General features: G+C 32.2%; 1 protein-coding gene across 3 annotated transcripts in view; it reads left to right on the plus strand.

Annotated features, from left to right (window-relative positions):
* The first annotated feature begins 14,353 nt into the window (after window positions 1-14,353).
* The window catches only part of LOC114336519 (TLD domain-containing protein 2), a 911,210-nt gene continuing 906,237 nt past the window's right edge, over window positions 14,354-19,326 (plus strand). For 2 of the 3 annotated variants that reach the window (XM_050659400.1, XM_050659401.1), the window contains exon 1: window positions 14,354-14,705. The gene's annotated coding sequence lies outside the window, so the exon portion shown is untranslated. The remainder of the gene's footprint in view (window positions 14,706-19,326) is intronic. The other variant, XM_050659405.1, reaches the window with a different exon arrangement.

Below are 19,326 nucleotides of genomic sequence, written 5' to 3' on the forward strand. Positions count from 1 at the left end.
ATGCGCTAAGCTCGAAATTTGTCCGACTCCACCCAAATAACAAGTACAAAAAGTTTCAACGGTGTGGTCATAAATAATAATTTTATATGGGGGCCTAAGAACTAAATCTATAAAAATTTGAAATTTTTGATGATTTTGATAAATTAAAAAACATTTAGTTATCTCATTTTTCTGTTAATTGTGAAGCTCTTCGCTTGTTTAGATATTGTATAACAATATTTAAACAACCCAGAAGTCACAACGAGGGGGTGGTTGCAGTTCTAGCTCCACACGCACCCCTCTCTCCAACCAACCAATGAGTGTGTGTTTTTTACATTATTTACATATGTACATTTCTTTTTCATCTGTTTGTGTACAGCTCTTAAACATCAACTTTGTATTGCGATTTCTAGGTAAAATCTGGCAGCATGGACCTTGATTTAAATGTTTTCCTGATAAATCCATCTGTTGATTGGGGTCCACATATATTAGCATTAGACGATGCTTCCGTGGGCAACTTTAGACAACGATCGTCAGCTTGCATGTGGCAGGGATAATTTTGTACATGCCAGTATGGCATGTCTCCCTATGTAATGCAAGAAGTTATATCTTTATTTGAAACTTTTCGAAGAACTGGTGGAGAAGATAGTTTTGTAACATTCCAGTCTATTATTTCAATGTAGTCCTCTGCTTGAAAATTTAAAGTAGGAGGGATGAAATTTCTAGTACTTTTGCCCTTGACTTTAGTCTGTCCGGCTTTTCACACTCTCCTTGGCCCTAACTCTCTAATGTATTTCCTTTCTCCCTACTACTTGAAATTTTGAAGCACAGGACTAAACTAAAACAATAGACTGGAATGTTGCAAAACTATCTTCTCCACCACTTCCTCGAAGAGTTTCAAATGAAGATATAACTCCTTGTATTACATCGGGTGACATGTCAGACTGGAATGTACAAAACTATCCCTGCCACAAGCCAGCTGATAAGCGGTGTCTAAAGTTGGCCACGGAAGCAACGTCTAATGCTAATGTATGTGGGCCTCAATCAAGAGATGGATGCATCAGGACAACACTTAAATCAAGGTCCATGGTGCCAGATTTTACCAAGAAATCACAATGCAAAGTTGGTGTTTGAGAGCTGGAAACAAACAGATGAAAAAGAAATGTACATAATATGTAAATAATGTAAAAAACACACACTCATTGGTTGGTTGGAGAGAAGGGTGCGTGTGGAGCTAGAAGTGCAACCACCCCCTCGTTTTGAGATCTGGGTTGTTTAAATATTGTCATACAATATCTAAACAAGCGAAGAGCTTCACAATGTAACAAAAAAATGAGATACCTAAATGTTTTTTAATTTTTCAAAATCATCAAAAATTTCAAATTTTTATAGATTTTGATTGCCCTTGCGGGATCGGAAAATATCCGTTAAATGCGTAAAACAATTTTTTTTAGTACTCAGCCATGCAAAGTGTAAATAAATTTTACTATAGTGATCAATAAATCGTACTCGTAGGATAAATAAAATTTTTTGAAAAACAGGTAAAATTTTATTTTTTTTATAATCTTTAGGTCCCTTGCGGGATCGGACGACAAAGTCCGATTTGAATAATTCTTTTTTTGTTTTTCTTATAATTACCAATCGCAACTTTTCCGCACTATAGCGATACGGAATTATCAACTAGACATTTTTCGCACCACCCTACTATATAGTCCATTGAAATGTTACATTTAGGGTTGCATTTCTTAGAGGAGTTAATTTTATTTTTTTAATGTGTAGGAGGGCTCAGTAGAAGCTTAAGTCCAAGTTTTTGGGGTCGCCGCCCTTGTCCCCCGGCCGCCATCTTGGAAAAAGGGATGCAAAGGGCTTTCGCACTGTATCTCCTAAACTAGCAACCATACAGAAATTTAATTACACGTAAAATCTGGAAAATTAAATTTTATACAATTATATATCGATTACTTTTTATCGTCAAGTGACCAACAAAAAAGTTATAAACAAAAATACGAGAAAATTTTGTAAGAAGTTTCCTTTTGGAGTAACTTTTTTTCGGTTTATTTTACAATAAAATAGCATCATAGTGATTTTATAGAGGATTTTTAAACGAACAATTTCCACTATAAAGTTGTTTAATTTTATTTATTTATCTAGGTTTTACAGCGCTCAAAACTTGACCAAATTCTCGAATTCTCATAGGAATACAATAAAAACAAAACCTTAGGCTCACTTTTCTATCTATGTATATATTTATTTATTATGATATTAACATTCCTATGCTATTATTAAGCTATTTTTGACCCTATTTTTGTGTGGCATCCCCAATAGGTCTAATCCACGGACAATTTCTAGACAAAATAATAGTATTTATTATTATATGTTAAAAAAGATCTATTATAGTTATTATTTTTTTCGATGGTCCAGGCTGTGAGTCAAGATCTGAATCAGTATCCGAGGTGAATTTTTTTGGTATGAGAGTTAGAGTTGGCGTCATTGTCGGTAATTCATCTACCAATTCATTTTCTTCAATAATTAATGTCGATATGTCCACGATGTTGCTGCAAATTTCACTACCACAATAGAGCCACACTGCTGAACATTTAAGGTCTGCTTTTCGGCAACCACATGTACTTCCAGTTTCCATTGCATCTGCTAAAGATGAATTTCGTAAGCTCGGGGGTACTGAAGGCTTGGAAGTTTGGATTGGTATCCAAAATTGTCCATGCTTTTTATAGCCCCAATTTTTTGGATCACAATGTTTACCGAGCCATGACTGAATCTGGTGATACACTCCGAGTCTGTGAAAACGGGCTGCATCTTGTGTTGGAGGAAGTGAGAAGAGATTAAATGCATTTTTTGTCACTGTTTTAGCGAATCTTTTGTATCTCAGGGTTTCCAGAGAATAGTCTTTATTTCTGCCATATAAAAAAAAACGAAAAACGTTCGCCGACAACAGTGAGTAAAGATGGCTCGACTTTTCCACTGACAAATAATTTTACCTAGAGGTTTCTTACAAATCAAATAACCACCACTCATGATGCGCTCTTAGAAAAAACAAAAATGCTTATCTAATCACAAAAATATAAATTTTACTCACAAGACTCTCAATAGTATTATCTATAAAACTCAAAATACTTTTCACAATTTTTAATACGACTGCACGTGGCCAAATAGGTAGCACAACTGTAAGAATAAATTAAGTAGAAGAGGACTGACTGCTGTGACAGCTAGGATATATTATAATAATAAAAGTAATAGCAGGCAGATATTCAGTCCGGTACGGAAGAAAAATGACGTAACTGTAAATTTTGTCAATTCCTGTTTATTGAGCAATTAACTTCTAAAATACTATGTAAAGATGATACAAAAAGACCGAACTGAAAAGATAATGAAATTCGAACCAGTATCGATAAAAACAAAAGCCATCGTTGTAAAAAAACAAACGCTATACCGGCTCCTGGACGATAACTCTTCATTTAATCCCTATTTTAAATATTTAAAAATCGTTTTTTGCTCTTCTTAAGAATTTTGCAATATGCGGTTGCGTCATTCTTCTTCTAAACCGGCGAATTTGTCCTCAAACAACTTCTTGGGCCGTTTCTAATATGCTTAGGGTTCTAAGTTTTATAGTTGAAATAAAGGTCAAAAACAGATTAATAATAGCATAGGAATGTTAAAGTCATAATAAATTGTATGAATAAAAAAATATTAAGATAGAAAAGTAAGCCTAACGTTTTGTTTTTATTGTATCCCTATGAGCATTCGAGAATCTGGTAAAGTTTGGAGCGCTTTAAAACCTAGATAAGTAAATATAATTAAACACCTTTATAGTGGAAATTGTTCGCTGAAAAACCCTCTACAAAATTGCTATAAAGTTATTTTATTGTAAAATGAACTGATAAAAAGTTATAACCTCCAAAAGGAAACTTGTTAATAAATTTTTACTTACTTTTGTTTATATCTTTTTTGTTGGTCACTTGACGATAAAAAGTAATAGAAACAAAATTGTAGAAAGTTTAATTTGCTACATTTTATGTTGCATTAGATTTTTCGTAGGTTTGGTAGTTTACGAGATATAGCGCGAAACCCCTTTGCACCCCTTTTCCAAGATGGCGACCGGTGGACAAGGGTGGCGACCCCAAAAACTTGAACTTAAGCTTCTACTGATCCCCGCTACACATTAAACAAATAAAATTGACTCCTCTAACAAATGCAAGGTATGGCCTAAAAAATGTAACATTTCAATGGACTAATATGGAAAATTAATAAAAAATAATAGTGAGAGGAATACCAACACTACAGACGAGGGAACTATATAGCAGGATGCCTAGTGAATCGATCTTCCTTATTCTGTTGCTAGTACATTCTTTCACGGTTTTTGCTCTACATTTTAAAGAACCGCTTGGACTGACATGAAATTTGGCATACGCATAGCTTACATGTCAAAGAAAAAAAGTGATATTGTGCCGATGTATGCTTTTGCCCTGGGGGTGACTTTCGCCCCCTCTTGCGGGTGAAAAAATATATGTCCAAAATAAGTCCGGAAATGGATAAACTAATTTTAAGTAACTTTTGTTCTATAGAGCTTTTTCGCCAAGTCAACACTTTTCGAGTTATTTGCGAGTGAATGTGTTCATTTTTCAACAAATAACTACATTTTTAGACGGTTCTTCGTAAATAACTCAAAAAGTAGGTATTTTGTCGAAAAAAACGTTCTTAGTAAAAATATAGCTTGTAAAAATGTAAAAAAAATGATATACGCGTTAGGTATCTGGACCTCGTAGAACCAGAGTTATAGCCAATGAAAAATAGATTCCATAGTGCCCAAATTTTTAGGCGTGGGTAGCTTCCATAACAATTTGCCGATATCGTTCTCGATCTTGTGCGCCATGTAACAATTGATCTGCCGATAAGCCAGTCCATTGACGAAGGTTTCGGAGCCATGAATATTTCTTTCGACCAATTCCTCTTTTTCCGTCGATCTTTCCATTGAGTATTAACTGCAGCATCCTGTATCTGCTACCTCTCATTATATGCCCCAGATATTCAAGTTTTCTCTTTTATATCATCTTCATAAGTCACCTTCGCCTTGACCTACTCTGTTTAAGACTTCTCTGTTAGAAATGCGTTGAACCCAAGATATTCTGAGCATTCTACTATATGACCACATCTCAAAGGCTTCTAATTTGTTCATCATGTTAACCTTCATGATCCAGGTTTCACATCCATATAGTAATACAGGATACACATAACATTTTAGGAACTTGATTCTTAGTTGTAAGTTCAGCTGAGAGTTGCTCAGAATAGATCTAAGTTTCATAAATGCTCCTCTTGCAATTTCTATACGAGTTTTAATTTCTTCATCCGGATTTAGTGTCTCGTTTATCCAACATCCAAAAAATACATACACAAGTCAAAAAACTTGTGAAGTCGTAACGATTAAGTTAATTTGAGATACTAATTAGGGGGTGATTTTCCCGATTTTTTACCAAAAAAAAGGGACTAACTTTATTTTGAGCGTAACTTGTTTACTTTTAATGCTAGAATTTTTTTTTTGTAAAACAAAAATGAAGCTTTTTTTAAACACTTTAAATAATTTGTAATGAGTTTTCCCCGAAATGTGCTTCATTTTTGGTTATTTCACGTTAAAGTATTCCATTTGGAATTTGACGAATATGAACCTATTTTTAATTAGCTATAACTCTGCTTCTGCTAGGTATATAAGACGTGATATATACACAATTTTTTTAAATTTTTTACAGGCTATATTTTTGATAAGAATTTTTTTTTCGACAAAATACTTACTGTTTGAGTTATTTGCGAAAAACCGTCTAAAAGCGTGGTTATTTTGTTGAAAAAATGAACATATTCACTGGCAAATAACTCGAAAAGTATTGACTTGGTGAAAAAACTCTATAGAACAAAAGTTACTTAAAATTAGTCAGTTTATCCATTTCCGGACTTACTTTGGACAAATATGTTTTCACCCTCAACAGGGGGTGAAAAGCACCCCCGGGGCAAAAGCACATATCGGCACAATATAACTTTTTTCTTTGACTTGTTAGCTATGTGTATGCCAAATTTCATGTCAATCCAAGCGGTTCTTTAAAATTTAGAGGTTTTGCAATATTGTACCGTTCAAGAACGTACTATGCACAAATAAATTGAAAAACAAACACGATGATTGAATCGGCATGTAAGAAACATTTTCTATTAAGATTGATTTGTATAAAAAATACAGTAGATATGTAAATATGTAGCGTTAGATGACTCACAATGTAGAGACATCGCAAAGAGGCGAATGCTTCGCAAATTGCTTATATTATTATTGTGCAAAATTGTATAATTTCATACCAAATGACTGCCAAACAAATATTTGTATGCATCTAGTAAAATAAAAGGTGTCGTGGGTAAGGTCTCAGTTACAACATTATCCGATTAGAATGAAATAATTGTTATTACTCAGGATATACAGGGAGAAAATCGTTATACAGTGAGGACGTTTATGTTGGAATAAATTCATTTTCTCGAGAATGGGCTATTTTGTAGATAAATCCCGCAACAGGTCGATTTTTATTTTTAAATTACGATTTTTTTGGCATATTATTATACAGAATACTAGTGGCGTCATCCATCTAGACATGATGACGTAATCGATTATTTTTTATATAGAAATCGGGGTCGTGTGATAGCTCATTTGAAAGGTTATTCAATTCTCTATTCTGTAATATAAAATTTAACATAATTATTTATACAGGGCGTACAAAAAGATTTTTTTTAATTAAATTAATTGAGACAAAAAGAAAAAGGTATGTAATTTATTTAATTCTAAATACATTTTGCTACTGTCACAAAACAGAAAAAAATGTTTATTTGACAGATAAATAGTGTTTTTTGCTAAAATTCAATGTTAAAGCTGCCACCCACCTGCCTCTTAGCAATTTGAACATTTAATTTAAGCGAAAAGCAGTGTTTATTTTTCAAATAAACATTTTTTTCTGTTCTCTGACAGCAGTAAAATATATTTTGAGATAAATAAATTACGTACACTGTTCTTGTTGTGTCAATTAATTTAATTAAAAAAAACAATTTTTGGACAGCCCTGTATAAATAATTATGTTAATGTTTATACTACTGAATAGAGAATTGAATAACCTTTCAAATGAGCTATCACCCTATTCTCATTTGCCCCCCACCATAAAATTTTTATGGGGTGCACAAATTTCACTATAATTTTTCTTTAAGATATTCCTGCCATAAAAATGCCACATGTCCATTTTCAATAAAAAATCTCCAATAGTTTTCGATATATTGAAAAAAATCGATTTTCATTTTGTAACTTCAATGGGCTGTAACTATTTTTATGTGCACATTTGTACTAAGGTAAGTTAGGTTCAATCGGACTATTTTTGGTCCCAGAATATGTGATTAAATTTATGACCTGTATTTTTTTTACACCCTGTATACGTTATGAGATCTTAATTGGATATGTATTACTATTAATATCAGTATTAATTGAACTGTTGGGGAAAACACGCGAAAGTGAGTCGCGAAATTACGAAAAAATTGTTTGAATTATTAAATTGATTATAGCACTGAATAATACACGGATTATACCGTCGCAAACCAAAATGGTGCGTAAAAAGTAAGAAAGTATATCTTAATAAAACTGACCTTTCGTTTCTTAAGCCTCCGCAATCACTTTGAATTCAAGGCTACGCCAGGCTAACTCGAACATAACAACTGATTGACCCTTGGTAAAAGTTGAAATCCGTGCAATTTCAACTGCAGACATCGATCAGTGTTGTGAAAATGTGGATTAAATATAATTTAGCATTAAGGGTCGAGTTTACTTCTACATTTATTTTATTACGTGACTTACTATGTGTACCTGAAATCATAGCCGTATATTAGGTCTTATAATACGGAAAAATACGTATGCTATTGTATTTATTTAGAAATTTACAGAATTTTTAAAGCAGCAAGATTAAATTTAATAATCAGAAAATATTTCTATAAATCCTAGCGAAAGGTAGTTCTCTCCAGTGGCGCACACCCCCTACTTCCGACACTATATACGCGAAATTTTCGATTCTGTCTCTGTCAACCTGACTGAGTTGAAAAATATGCCAAATTCCACTTTTTTTATGGCCTTTGGGAACTGCGCCCATTTAGCCAGCAACACTTCTTAAAATCAACGCCTAACCAAACCTACCATACACCAAGACCAATCGAACAATCAAGGGTAGGGAAGGAAAAAAACTTTTCGCACCCAGGTCGTTCAGGGTGACTAACCACAGACTTAGTAGGGATACGGGGTATTATTACCAGGGAGATAAGGCAAAGGTAGCAAAGTTATACCTAATCTAAAGGTTCAATTTACACGACTTAACATAATCTAGAAGAATCCTAAATATTGACGGTGTGTTCAAAGCTAGTAAGTTCATCATATTATATGAGAGATTAACGTTTTTTTGCAATAGCTGCATATTCAATAGATTTCTTTGTGTCACAGTCACATATTTGTCACATGCAAAAAATATATATGAACCAAGTCACTTATTGTATTGCAATTTTCGCACAAATCCGACTGTATTACATTGATTTTATATATGTATATGTGCGGGATAACAGGCATGGCCAAATTTTAGTCGAGATATAGTAACAATATCGTGTCTTGAAAAATCTTAATTTTTATTCCAATAGTCGGTCGGGATTTTCCGATGTACAAGACTATAGTTTCATACCTTGTCGGACAATTTATACAGTATTGATTCCATTGAAAATGCCACCTTAAAGTTTAGAGAAAGACCTGCCAATCCATATGTCAACAATCCATTTTAGTTCAAGGGTGTGGGTTTTACGGCTCTCCCCATTTGGGGTCTGTTTTTCGTTCTCGTCACCAAAACTTCCAAAAATTTCGAAAATTTAAATCCGACCTCCGCGGCTTCTGATAGTGATCATTACACTTCCAACGCATCTCTAATTCTAAAAATCAGCTATACCTTTCAAAGGTTACCGAGGTTAGAACTTTTACTTAATTTCTATTTAAAAAGGGGAAAATGTTTGTATGTGAAAAAGTTACACCGGTCTGAATTTTGTTTCTATGTTTCAATAGGGGGTCGAGGCCGATTCAGAGCCGGTGTAGTTTGTGACTTTTGGCCACCCATAAGCTAGTTATAGGACTGTGTAGGTACAAAAGGGCATATCTTTTGGGTAAATGTATCTCAGGTTCAAAGAGATACAGGAAACCCGCAAATACACCAAATCAATAGCGCTTGAGTTCAGCTTTCAAATAGTACCTAAGCGGGCGTGATTCGACATACAGTCCCTGGCCATACTATTATGACCACCTATGAATTTTTACAAAAATCAACTATTCCACTATTTACGTTTTGTTTAAAATATGATTTTTAAATTAAATTTTGTAATGTAATGTTATAGCCAGGGAGGTAGTGTCAAATTTGACCGGAGCATTTTAGCATGGCTGGTTTCTTTTTATTTAGGTAGGTGTTCCAAAGCTTATTAACAAATGATGTGTCAGCTGGCCCAAAACCGGGGATTTTAGTCAAGAAAAGGTGAAACATGAAAGTTGATGGACCAACGCTACAGCTTAAATGTCAAATATTTATATACGTTACTCAGAACATTTAATGGACTTGCTTACTTGGCACCTACCTTTCACTCAGGAGATCGGGTTTCAAATCCTGGCGAGGAAAAATTCTTTTTGTTTTTTTAAATTGACATTTTATTTTGAAAAACATTTATTTTTATAATACCACCTTTTTATTATTTATACAAGACAATATAAAAAATCTGTATGTCTTTTATAGAATTAGGCATAGAACTTATGAAATAGCATATATACATTTGATCATAAATATTATGATTGACCTTAATAAGCAAAATTGTTGTACATGAACCCCTGAAGCTTCCTGAGTTAGTACGACCAATCTAAGTGAAAAAGGGTGTTGGCCTCCCCACCCCCCTCCCGACATTTTTTTTATCTTTTTAGACAAACTGTTTTTTGCATAATTTTATGTGATGTAAAACCAAAAGATACATACAACCCTAATTTTTCATTTTTCTATCACCAACCCCCATTTTTTTAATAGCAATCTAATTATTTCCCTGTTCTCTATAACATATAAAAATGAATTTTTGTCTGTATGTCCCTTATAGAATCGTAAACTATGCATTTAATCATATGATGACCTCAAACACAGTTTTTGTACTTACATGAACCCAGGAAGGAGTTAATACTTAATAATATATATATACTTAATATACTTAATAATTAATAGAGTTAAAAGAGTTAATACTTTTTTATTATTAACTAGCTGACCCGGCAAACTCCGTACCGACTTAAAACTAAATAATGTTTGAATGTTTAATACCTAAAATTACCAGAAAGCCAAAAAATACTAAAAAATATTGCGTACCTATACTTTTTTCTCCCAAATGCCTAGTTTACAATTCTATAAGGGACATAGGTACAGACAAACATTCATTTTTATATATTATAGAGAATAGGCAAATATTTAGATTGCTATTAAAACATGGGGGTTGGTGATAGAAAAGTGAAAATTTAGGGTTGTATCTTTCGGTTCTACAGCATATAAAATTAAGAAAAAACAGTTTGTCCAAAAAAATAACAAATAATATCTCCCTTTTCACTTAGATTGTTGGTCTTACCAACTCAGGAACTTTCAGGGGTACATTTACAACAAATTTGCTTATTAAGATCAATCATAATATTATGACCAAAAATGCATAGTTTGCGATTCTATAAAAGACATACAGATTTTTTATATTGTCTCGTATAAATAATAAAAACGTGGTATTATAAAAATAAATATTTTTCAATATAAAATGTCAATTTAAAAAACAAAAAGAATTTTCCGCTCCAGGATTTGAACCCCGATCTCCTGAGTGAAACGTAGGAGCCAAGTAAGCAAGTCCATTAAATGTTCTGAATAACGTATATAAATATTTGACATTTAAGCTGTAGCGTTGGTCCATCAACTTTCATGTTTCACCTTTTCTTGACTAAAATCCCCGGTTTTGGGCCAGCTGACACATCATTTGTTAATAAGCTTTGGAACACCTACCTAAATAAAAAGAAACCACCCATGCTAAAATGCTCCGGTCAAATTTGACACTACCTCCCTGGCTATTAATGTTATACATTAACTATATTATATTTAATAATAAACACCAATAAAACATTTGAAAATATTACATATTTATATACTTTTTAATATTTTGTTGAACTTCTTACCTTAATCAGAGGGAAAATATTTGGAAGCTTTAAAAACGAGTATTATCCAAAGAAAAGGTCACTAACGAAATTGTTTTGATTAAAGAACTAATATTTCATTGAAACCACAATGACATATTAAAGCAAAAAAAAATTTAGCTACATTCAGAGTATGTCAAGACGGATACAAGCGCTAATCAAAGTTAAAGGGGGCTCAACAAAATATTGAAAAAATAAAAATATGTGATATTTTTAAATGTTTTATTGGTGTTTATTATCAAATATAATACATTTAATAATAAACAACAATAAACCATTTAAAAATATCAAATATTTGCATTTTTTAAATATTTTTCTGAGCCCCCTCTAACTTTGATTACCGCTAGTACCCGTCTTGGGATACTTTGAATGCAGTTAAATTTTGTTTGCTTTAATTTGTCATTGTGGTTTCTTTGATATATTAGCTTTTAATCAAAACAATTTCGCTAGTGACCTTTTCATCGGATATTTCTCGTTTTAAATGTTTCCAAATATTTTCTATCTGATTAAGGTCAGAAGTTCAACAAAATATTAAAAAAATATAAATGTGTAATATTTTCATTTTATTGTTGTTTATTATTAAATATATTATAGTTAATGCATAACATTAACATTGCATAACAAAACTAAAATTAAAAATAATATTTTAAACAAAACTTACCTAGTGGAATAATTGATTTTTGTAAAAAATCATAGGTGGTCATAATAATATGGCCAGGGACTGTATGTACGGTTCAGTATAGCCGAAAAACTGAAAAATTGAACTTTAAAAATTTTGGTTTTTCGACAATTACTCAAAATTTCCACCTACGAATTGCACCAATAACTGAGCGTTTACCTCATATATCTGGGAAAATTCGAATTTTTAAGTTGTAGGCGTCATAAGTATGTTCAAATCCATTTCCTATAGAAAAAAAAAACAGTTTTTCAAGCTCACTAAATGCTATATCTTCAAATATCATATTTGACTTTGGGTGCATCAGGCACTACTTGTCAATATCTTTCAAACTAATTTTCAGTATCAAAATCTGTTGAACCGTTTAGAAGTTATCGAGCGCAAAAGTATAATCCGTTTAACCGTTATCGCCGAAAGGGTCTAGTGGTTACGACGCTAAGCATGATCGGGCAATCCTAGTTTATTTGAAGAAAAAACTTTCCAGTTCCCTAGAAAAAAAATACTGTACATTCAATGGACACAAACAATTAAACTAAAAAAAAAAAATATTGAGATGGCTGGGATATGAACTCGGATTGCCCCATCACAAGTTTAATATCGTAGCCACTACACCATTTGGGCGATAATGCGACAAAGGCGACCATTTATAACGCTTAACGTGTAATCGAGAAACATTACATTCAACTTCATACATTTAATTTATAAAAATCTTTGAAAAACTCCTGATACAAGAATAAGAAACCGCTAAACGCCGTAAAAATGAGTGGCGCATACAATATTCCAGCTACAAAAGGGCTGATATAATATTACGTGGCGCACAAATATACAGGGTGTAACAAAAATACAGGTCATAAATTAAATCACATATATTCTGGGACCAAAAATATTTCGATTGAACCTAACTTACCTTTGTACAAATATGCACACAAAAAAAGTTACAGCCCTTTGAATTTACAAAATGAAAATCGATTTTTTCCGATATATCGAAAAATATTGGAGATTTTTTAATGAAAATGGACATGTGGCATTCTTATGGCATGAACATCCTAAAAAGAAATTATAGTGGAATTTGTGCAGCCTATAAAAATTTTATGGGGGTTTTGTTCCCTTAAACCCCCCTAAACTTTTATGTACGTTCCAATTAAATTATTATTGTAGTACCATTAGTTAAACACAATGTTTTTAAAACTTTTTGCCTCTTAGTACTTTTTGTATAAACCAGTTTTAATCGAGATGCGGCTTCTTTTTTAACATGTTTACAGAAAAATTTTATGGGGAGTTTGTGCCTTTAAACCCCCCAAATGTTTGTGTACGTTCCATTTAAACTATTATTGCTGTACCATTACTTAAACACATTGTTTTTAAAACTTTTTTGCCTCTTAGTATTTTTCAGATAAGGCACCTTTTATCGAGATGTGGCTTCTTTTTTAATATGGTTCGAAGTATACCTCAAACTGTAATTTATAAATAAATTTTCATATTATTACCAAGTCTCTAAAATTGTACTTAACAGTACACAAATGTGTGGTGGATTTGACAAAATATTCAAAATATCTCAAAAAAACTAACTTTTCGAAAAAGTACTAGGAGGCAAAAAAGTTTTAAAAATATTGTGTTTAACTAATTGTGCCACAATGATAATTTAATTGGAACGTACACAAAAGTTTGGGGGGGTTTAAGGGAACAAAACCCCCATAAAATTTTTATGGAGTGCACAAATTTCATTATAATTTTTTTTAAGATGTTACTATCATAAGAATGTCACATGTCCGTTTTCAATAAGAAACCTCAAAAAGTTTTCGATATATTGAAAAAAATCGATTTGTATTTTGTAACTTAAAAGGGCTGTAACTTTTTTTAGGTGTACATTTGTACTAAGGTAAGTTAGGTTCAATCGAACTATTTTTAGTCCCAGAATATGTGATTTAATTTATGACCTGTATTTTTGTTACACCCTGTATTTTCATTTTATTAAATCATTTATCATTAAATTTGTTTGAACTTATTTTAATTTAATTTATGTAAAGAGAGTGATCAATGGATCTTCCTCTACAGGCAAATTTTCAAATTTGCAGTCAAATAATTTACCCCTTGTTCTTAGTTAGTTAAATATTACAATAAGTAAAATAGTATATCTATAATAACTATCATTATCAAATTATTATTGTTTATACTTAATACGGCATTCGTCCTCGAGTTTAGAATACACTTCTATAAATAATAATCGACAGGCAACTAAAAATAGCATTTATCGCGTTTTCGAATAGCCCTGTAGATAAACAATCCTCCGGTGTCTTGAGAAAGTAATCGCGATGTGTACATTTCGCCTCACCACAGTCTCTCGAAGAGGAAGCTTGACTTGGTGGGTACACCACTACGTCCGTACCAAAGCCAAACCACGAGCACCAGGTTAGTGCACTTCGACGTCGTGAATCGTACACACTATTCGCCAGATATATACCCATATCTCTATCAATCTAGTTAGCACTGAGACATACGCGGTCGTCATCTGGTTCCTCTCGCGAGCCATCAGTTTTAGTGATCGTTTGTTTTTCGAGTTTCGGAAAGTGTTTATCGCATCGCGGTCTATCCTGCAACAGCTATCAGCAGGAATATTTTGTGTGAAAGTATTTCGATTGTTGCTTTTTTGGAGCGCGGGTGCCGTTAATCGATTGCTTCTGTCGTTGCACAATTTGTTCTTTTCAGTTAGTTCAAAGGAATTTCTTAGTTTCTACGTTGGATTTTGTTACCGAGGTAATTGTTTAAATAATTAGTTTTGACTGGAAGCATGAAGCAGAGCCTTGTGAAATTTTCGTATTTATAAGTTTATAATTTACCGACACCGATTATTTTACAACTGGACTTATATAATGACGACTTTTTTATTTTTTAATTACAAATCAACATACATATCATTTTTGTAATTACCTACGGTTAGCAACAGTAGCTCACAGCTGAGGAACTTAGATACCATTAGATACACAGTTCGAAAAAATCTTCATTTCTCTCAAGTTTTCGTCTTATTCTGTTGATTATTAGTATTTCGTGGCTAGTCTATTTTATGTCTTAATACATTATTTCGATCAGTATGTTGTCAAATATGGTATAGATCTGTCTGCCCATTATATCTGCTTTATCTTAATCACTTTGATTATTGATTATGATATTCTACTTAACTTAGGCAAAAATAATAATATACAAAAAGACATTTTACTTTCTATATTCTGAATTTGACATTAGCATAAATAAGACAAGTTGACAAAATACAAAAATAAAGAAATATATTGTCAGAATTGAGATGGGCAGAATCTGTGATACACAGTAACGACAATTGCCTTATAAACAATGTGTTTATAATTCGGTATGGGTTTGTGTTTTACCAGAAAAGACAACTGTCATGTGCCTCACAGTTAATCAATAATTAATCTTTAGGTAAATACTCTATTCGTCTTGTAAACGATAAAAAAACATTTAGGTATACTATTATAGATAAAAAACTTATGTGGATCACTAACATTAAGTATGTCAAAAAAAGATGTGAAAAGGGAATTAATGTTCTACAAGTATTATATTAGCTAGATTTTGGATTATGGGCGTATGTACAGTATAAAGCTCTAAAAATATGTTGTGAGCCATGGTATCTTCACCAAATCATGTCGTAGTGGCAGAGTCTCAAGAACTTCCTCTTATTCCAGGACAGTTTTTAGCAAATAAATGTGTCTTAAAATATAGATTTTACAACAGTGATTTGATCGCCTAAATTAACTTTCCTGTAATCGAAAATTTGACACATCATTATTGGAAAAAGAAAAACTCTCATCTTTGGTAACTGCATTTATTGATACGAACTTATTTCAAACCGATATGGTTCAACTCAATAAAATGCCATTGTATAATTAAAAAACCTACCACCATATTCCCTTAGTATACAGATTGTAATAAATACCTTAAACTTTAGCATTTGTCAAAATTCCTCTTAATAATACGATAACCGAGTTGAAATTTTCTCCTTTTAACATTTGCATTAATAGCTTTGAAATATGTATTTAAGAACAAGGAGGTATGGAGCTCTAAATTCGAACGTCGAAATATTGAATTGGAAATATTGGAAAAGAAAAAAATGTTCACAACACAAGTGGTCTGCTTTGAATGACCTGGAGAAGGAAGACATGATCATTTTCAACGCTTGGAATAGTATTCCTGATTCTTATAATCAGCTGAAAAAGCTCACGTTTGCTGTTCTTACCCGTTTTGGTTCTACATATGTATATCAACATTTAAAAAAATGGATTTTACGCCAAAATTATTGTAAAAAATACAGTGTTGTAGGAAATAAAACCTTACAAAATTAAAGTAAATAGAAGTTTCTACGATGATTAGAAACGAAAATATCGCTAAAAAACGAAAAAAAAAACACGTTTTAATTTTTTGGGGGTTATGGATGGGGCTCGGTAGTAGGGCTTTAGTTTTATTTCGTGTAATAAAAGTTTGCTGAACCAGCAGATTTGGCTCCCAATTTGTGTTAAATTGTTGTAATGTTCATATTTTGGCTCTTTGGCTAAAAAGTTTGCCGACGACTGCCTTAAACCAAGCCATGATAAAATTCATTCTGAATGGCATCGGGTCGAATTTAACTAGAATAAATAGAGTGAGGCAGATAACTGGCCTATTAGAAATATCTCGAGAACTAAAGCCAACAGAATCATGAAAATTGAAATAAAAGGGTTTTGGGAGATGATCTATTAAATGAAAATATTTTCATCTCTTTGCAACTTCCGGTTATACCGGAAGTTGCTTATAACTTGGTTTTTTTTTAAATGGGACACCCTGTATATTTTTACATTTTTGGATTCTCCTCAATATCTTCTTTCTTAAAATATAAGATTCTGTAATATTATACAGGGTATTTTAAAAGATACTTACGTTTTTTTATTAATTTCGTAGCAACATTCACACCCTGTAGAATTGTAATAGTTTGACATTAAAAACTCTGCTTACGTTTAAGTGATTTTTAATATAGTCTATTATTGTTAAGAATAATTAGTATAGCTAATTTTGAAATTTTAGTATACAGGGTTGGTCGAAACTCAAAATGAATATTTTCTGAGTTTTCTTAAATAGAACACCATGTATTTTAGTATTGTAATGAAATTATATTTCATAGTACTTTTTTATTTTATAAGTATTCCCTATACCTAACTGCTTTAATTTGTGAGTTATTGGTGATTCAAGCTAAACATTAATTGCAACAAAAAATAAGTAAAATTTTATTAGGTTGGCCGTGAAAATATTCAATCACAAATAATTTTTCAGAAATAAATACATATTAATCCAGACTGATCCTTAAAATTACCAATAATCTAATACCTATCAAAATACCTACGTAGTTAAGATTGTTGGTGCGACTAACAGTTAAGCACAAATTAAAGCAGTTAGGTATAGTGAATGCTTAAGAAATAAAAAAGTACCATAAAATATCATTTCATTACAATATTAAAATACAGGGTGTTCCATTTAAGAAAACTCAGAAAATACTCATTCCGAGTTTCGACCAACCCTGTATACTAAAATTAAAAATTTAGCTATACTAATGATTCTTAACAATAGTAGACTGTATTAAAAATCATTTGAATGTAAGTAGAGTTTTAGTTGTCAAACTACTACAACTCTACAGGGTGTGAATATTGCTACGAAATTAATAAAAAAAACGTAATTATCTTTTAAAATACCCTGTATAACATTACAAATCCTCATATTTTAAGAAAGAAGACATCGAAGAGAATCCAAAAATCTAAAAATATACAGGGTGTCCCATTTAAAAAAACTAAGTTACAAGCAACTTTTGGTATAACCGGAAGTTGCAAAGAGATGAAAATATTTTCATTTAATAGATCATCCTTCAAAACCCCTGTATTCCAATTTTCATGATTCTGTTGCCTTTATTTCTCGAGATATTTCTAATAGGCCAGTTATCTGCTTCACCCTGTACAGATGGGTCAAAAACGAAGTGAAATACATACTCGGCATTTTTTGTTTCAAGCATAAATCATATTGAAAAGTACGGAATCTCCAATTATTGTTCTATTTTTACCGGCGAGTCCTTTGCCATTGAAAAGATATTAAAATGGTGTGCACCTCAAATTTCACACCCAAAATTAACATTAAAAGCTATCAGCTATCACCCACTAATTAATTCCGAAATGCCTTAATTTTGAATATAAAAAAACTAATTATGGATTTTAAGCAAAATAATGTACCTTTTCGTCTGTTTGGACGAAAGGACATTGCGTACTCAAAGGTAATGAAGTTGTGGATTTGGCCGCAAAGAGTACTCACAATTGCCACCATACTGACAAAGTATTTAATTCAAAAGATTTGAATACTGCTCTCAAACCTAATATCAGTTGGAAATAGGAAGGCAATTACAGAAGAATTGCAAATACATCTAAAAATCATTATTTCAGAATTCACCCTACACTTCCAAAAAACATTCCTCATTTCATATTTAATTATAATGGGGTACAAATGTCAGCATTGACGCATACTTGATCGCTTTCCATCTCACTTATATAAAATTGGAATACATACTTAATTCTCCTGTCTGTATTTGTGACAACGCCTCCATTGGTAATGGTGATCTAAGTAAGTGGTAAGCCAGGTCCAGACTAAGTAGCAAAACATGTTAATAACAAAGTTGTACAACAAATTTGTTGTACACCTTTGTTCCGTAACTTGTTATAATAGCATTAAGCATCCATGTATACAAAAAACAAAACAACAAAATGCGCATAACTTTTGCAGCATTTTAGCTGGATAGCGGGTAGAATAGGCAGTATATAATATTGCGTCATACGTAGAGGATGCCATCATAGCAGCAGCAGCTTGTGTAATTTTGTGCAAGCGACACCGGCGTGTTAAACGAAGATTTTGGGTGCGGCCTTCATTAGTAGCTCGAGCAAAATATGGTGGTACAGCTCTTTTAGCTGATCTGGAAAGGGATGACATATACCCATCGACAAGAGACATTAAATGTGATGCAAAAATGATGATGTGATGGGTGCGTCCAAAAATTACAAAAGCGTTGAAACGATTGTATCGCCGCTAAAGAAGATTATTCTAACGTAAAAGTAGCATGACATCTCTAATAACACACCAACCTCAGTTATAATTATATAGATTCAAACTTAAAATGATTTTTTTGCTATGTCTTCCAATCAAACGGTTACGTGCGAAATCGTGTAACACTCTCAGATTATTTTGTCGTCGGTTTACTTATCTGGTATTATTTAAATACACTTGACATAACCAAATAAAGCTGTCATATTGAAAAAAAATTAAGCTAAGGATGTAGATAAGTTATGATGGAATGATATTT

The sequence above is a fragment of the Diabrotica virgifera genome, chromosome 8 (assembly GCF_917563875.1).
Source record: "Diabrotica virgifera virgifera chromosome 8, PGI_DIABVI_V3a".
In the NCBI taxonomy this organism is placed as follows: Eukaryota; Metazoa; Arthropoda; class Insecta; order Coleoptera; family Chrysomelidae; genus Diabrotica; species Diabrotica virgifera.